A 5341-nucleotide genomic window follows, 5' to 3' on the forward strand; every position below is an offset into this window, starting at 1 on the left:
AAAGGGAATTCGTGTGATTCACCGGGCTGCGACTCTTTGAGATAGCCGTTTTTCTTTTCTATCGTTATTTTGAACAAACCTCCACGCAAGCAACAAGCCGCGTTGAAAACCGTCAAACGAAAAAGGGAACTTAAAGAGTTCCGATGGGCGCGCGGATTTTTCCCGCCTATTTTTCCCCGCGCTTGGTGTGAAGGAAAGGGGGAGGGCAGCTCGCCGCCGATTGGTGGATGAACAGCGTGAGGCAGTCGGGGTGAGGGAACGCCCCTTTTCGGGAACCTTCTCGAAGGTAGGTGGAGCCTAAAATGGGGAGGAGCGAAGGGAGGAGCGAAGGGAGGAGCGAAGGGCGGAGCCCCGCGCTATATAAGGCGTACCACATGCGGGGCTCGCTCTCTCTCTGTCGGGGTCGAGTGCTCCTCTCTCTTGGTCGCCAGGGTCGAGCTCGCTCTCCCTCTCTCTCTGTCGGGGTCGAGTGCTCCTCTCTCTTGGTGACCAGGGTCGAGCTCGCTCTCTCTCTCTCTCTCTCTCTCTCTCTCTCTCTCTCTCTCTCGCTCTCTCTCTCTCTCTGTCAGGGTCGAGTGCTCCTCTCTCTTGGTGGGCAGGGTCTAGCTCGCTTTCTCTCTCTTGGTAGGCAGGGTCGAGCTCGATCACTCTCTCTCTCTCTCTATTTCTTTCTCTCTCTCTGTCTCTCTGTCTCTCTCTCTGTCTGGGTCGTCGACCTCACTCTCTCTGGTCCATGAGCTCTCTGTCTGGGTCGTCGACATCATTCTTTCTCTGGCCTGAAGCGCCTTCTGCCCTTCCTTCTTTCCGTGTTTGGTCGTGGTTCGTGAAAGCACCAGCAGCAATGCCGGAGAGAGCTCGCTGACCACGCCAGGGGCCTGAGGTCAGGCGTGGCTACGCAAGGCCGTGGGGAGTCGACGTCGCGACCTGCCCACCGTCGCGCCACGAGGGCGCGGGTAAGACCCTTTGGTCTCACGGGACCCGTTCGGTCCGTCAGGTCCCGTGCCATAAAGGTTTACGAACCCCATCTTCCTCTTTGCCTATGGGGAGGGTTTTTTTCTTTGCTTTTGTATGACTGCTGTGGCGCTGTGTCCCGATAAGTAGACCTGTGTAAGTGACTGTACATTGCTCGTATTCGGTGGTAACGCTTGCTATTTGTTTCTTGTACATTGCATGACTGCCTTGCTTCTGAATACGTGTGTGTTACAAATGTCCTTGTGTGAAATGTGTCCCGTTCGTCCTCTTTTTCCCTTTTGAAAGTGCCATATTGAATCGCGGAATAAATTAATAGTTTGTTTTGAACACCCGGTAAACAGAATCACATCCGTCGGGGTCGGCGATAACACCGCTCGGTTATCACTGCAGCACGGAACGGACCGCTTAAGCGGTTCGTGTCCTCGGCCAACCTGCGGCGTGGTACAATCGCCCGGTCGACTACTCGCGCAGGTATTTAGGTTGGTCGAATTTGGCGAGCAACCCTATCCTGCGTAGGTGGGCAATTGGCACGATCGTGGTGAGGTTAAACCCCCACCCGTGACTAGCTCCTGGCGGTAGTTCCAAGGAGGGTCACGACTGAATTGTCTGTCCAGTGGGCGACGCGGCTGCCATTAGAGGTACGTGGCCGCTCGCATGCCGGACGGGCCAGAATTCGTAACAATATCAAATATTCCACCTTTCTTTAAAAGCGAAGAGATTATCTCTGCTTTAAGTAATTTTGGGACGGTTGTATCACGCATTTCCATGATCCCATTATGTTTGTGTTCTGGCGTTTTGGTTCGACACATTATGTTGTTCCGACGCCACTGTTATATTGTTTTGAAGAATGGTGTACGGTCACTTAGTACTGCTGTGACTCTTAAATATAAAGATCGTAACCACCGAGTTTATATTGCCAATGAAGTAATGACATGCTTTATTTGTGGTGAGCATGGACATTTAAAGAATGCGTGTCCGAAACCAAACATTCCTCGTGGTGTCTCAACGTGTGGAATGTAATGAGGACTCTCAATGCCAGGAGCCCAGAACAAGCACGAATGATGCACCTGGAGCTGCAGAACCCAAGCCAAGCACGAGTGGTACATCTCGGGTGGTGGAACGTGCAGACACGTCCCATTATCAACCCTGGAAAGCAAGTGCAGAAGTTAAAGAACCTCAAGTAGACAACGAGGGTTTTGTCACCGTTCACTCCCGAAGAAAGCGTCCCAACATCAACGGTCATAATGTAATGGTGGGCGTTTCTAAAAAGCTAGCGCCATCGAGCAAACTACACGGCTCTCATGTAAATACAGCCAGCTCGCTCTATGCTTTGGAAACGGAAAACAAATTTGCAGTTCTATCTCGGGTGGATGTTGGCGGTGCTCCTGATCATGTACAGGATGAGCATGAGCATGAACAAGAGGGTGGTGTTGTGCCCCATCAGGTAGATGTGACCACCTCAGTGGTTGCTGATGTCATCGACATTGAAAGTGAGCCTATGTTGGTCCCTCTCTCTACCAAAAGCATCGTGGCTGAGACATCTGCATTCCAGACAACTCTGGACGTTAGAGATGTGGAGCATGTGTGTTCTGCTTCGGTCATGGCTTTCTCCCTCCCAGAATCAATGGAAATGCCTGCTCCACCTATGGTGCATGGTTCAAGTATGCATCATCAATCAGACTATGATTCTGACGGGGCCTCGTCGTTTGCCTCTGGTGATAGTACCGAAGTCTGGAACCATCCAGGCTTATCTCAGGAATCAGAGGGTGTTCCGACTGTGCCCCCCCCAGGAGATCATAATTTTTTTACAGCACACCTTCCGTAAGAGACATGTTCAAATTCAAGATTCCTTTCCAGACATGCACAGTTTTATTAGCTCTGCAAAGTGGCTGCTCCTTCAGTCTGAGCAGTTTGGCATGACTGAGCCACAAATGTTTCGTCTGAGGAAGAGGGTTTTGAAAGCAAGGAAACTGCTGCATCCATAAGCCGGCCAATTGACTGATGTCTTTTTCAAAATTCCACACGATGGCTTTCTCGATTGCTACTTTAAACATTAATGGAGGACACTCGAACTTCTGCAAATATGAAGTTACTGAGCTTGTATTGAAGAACCACATTGAATTTTTACTCTTGCAGGAAACCAGATGTAGCTCCTCCTGTATGAGCGAATGGGAGAGAATGATGAAAGGAAGATGGTTCTTCAGCAGCTTAGAGTGTCCCAGAGCTGGGGTCGCCATCTATTTACATCCCTCTCTCTGTAATCTCATTGTTGATTTAAATGAAATTATTGAAGGATATTTAATCTCACTCACCTTTACGCTTAATGGTTTTAAACACACATTACTCAATGTCTATGCGTCCCATAATCAGCTGTGAGTACGGATCGAACAGTACGGATCGAACTTGTTTTACGTGGTTGGAAACATCCCTCACACACTTAGATTTTAACGGATTTGTTTGTTTTGGAGGGGATTTTAACTTCACGATGGATTCTACCATTGATCGCAATGGGAAAGAGCCTCACCCAGCGAGCATTATACCCCTGGCTCGGACTTTGACAACCTTCTCCCTTATTGACATTTGGAGGACTTGTAATCCATCAACATGACAATATACATGGTGTCGGTGTTTAGATCGCTATCTGTCCCTTGCAAGGTTAGACCGTGTTTATATTAATAATGATTTTTTAAATATTGTGACCCACACTGGTATCGTCCCCAGTGGTTTCTCAGATCATCATATGGTCATACTTCGCATTCACCTACCAATTCGTAACCAAGGTGCGGCCGACTGGACTTTTAATGTAAGCCTCCTCGAGGTTCATTTGTTCCTTGATGCTTTTCATGTTTTTTGGAGAACTTTACTCCAACGTAAACCCTCCTTTCCGCATCTTGTGCAATGGTGGGACAATGCCAAAGCACAGATAAGATCCTTCTGCCAGCAATACGGAGCTTATCAAACTCGACATGACTCTGCCCTTCAATCCCTGGTTGCCAGAGAAATATTATCTTTGCAATCCAACCTCTCAGCCTCAAATACTGAAAGGACCAACTTTTTGCTGGCAAAGAAAAAAGCCCTTCTTGCTGCACTCTGTGCAAAGCAGGCCAGGGGAGCTCTGATCCATCTCTGAATGGAAAATCTGTATCACTTGGATGCTTCTTCCAAGTTCTTCTTCGGACTGGAAGTTCGGAAAAAAAAACAAGTCAGCAGATAGCCTCACCAAACACGAAGGAAAGAAGAATAACGCACTGTCAAAAAGACATCCGGGTTTCACTCAAGGATTATTTCTCTGAACTCTACCAAGCCAAGAGCATTGATAATGAGATTGTGGAATCCCTGACTTCTTCCCTACCAACCTTATTGAAGTTAAAATGTTAAATGGACATTTTGAATTTGAATTAATACCAAGTGGGGTTAACTCGGCCTGTCATCCTTCTGAAGTCGGCAAAATGAGTGCCAGCATACTGGTATACTATGTCAGAGTGGCGACCCTTCCAGGATTGTGGCCAATAGCCAAGGAGACTGCTTTAGCAGCACCAACGCTCTGCACAGAGTATGGTCCCAATCTCCTCTCATCCTCCAAGTTTAGTTAAACAATGAATATGTTCCATTTGTTGTCCGCCCTGAGTGGTTGGCGTCCCTCATTCCATATCTTGGGACCTATCCTGTTCCGGGTTTGCAAAAATGACATCGCAGCCTTTTTGAACAAGATCTGTAAATGCATGTCCGAAAAATGGTTGAGGACGTGTTCGATACCAGGCTATTTTGTTAACAACTAAAATGGCCACCAGTCTACCAGTTGGCCATCTTTGATCAGATCACAAAATAAAAGGAGGTGCTCGTGTATACCATCAGCCACTGCGCTTGTGTCAAGTTTGAAGAAAATTATACCATGCATGTCTGAGAAATGGTAAGGGACACATCTAAGTAATAAAAATGGCTGCCAGTCCGCCACCTTGGATCCGATCTCGAAAAGAAATGAAGTGCTTATGCAAGCCATCATTCGTTATCTGTGTACCAAATTTGAACAACATTGGTATGTATATTTCCGAGATATAGCTGCGGATGCACACACACGGACACAAAAATCGAGACCAAATCCATAAGCCGTTTTCAGGTCTGGTGGGGGCTCACAAACCACCAGACTAGAAAATAGAGAAAACTTTGTGTGTTTCTGTATCATATAAAACAAAGGGAATCGTATGACTTGTGGAATGAAATGTCTTCCACTTCTAACACATGTCTGTAACTGTTGCTGATACCAAGTTCATGAAGTTGAGTGAACAATGTTTTGTTTTGGGTTTCGGAATGCACATTCAGACCAATATGTAATGGCAGTGGGAATGCTTTATCCTTTTGGTGACATGGC

Source organism: Eptatretus burgeri, chromosome 3, assembly GCF_056783735.1.
Source record: "Eptatretus burgeri isolate ZD-2024b chromosome 3, Ebu_testis_v1, whole genome shotgun sequence".
Taxonomy (NCBI): domain Eukaryota; kingdom Metazoa; phylum Chordata; class Myxini; order Myxiniformes; family Myxinidae; genus Eptatretus; species Eptatretus burgeri.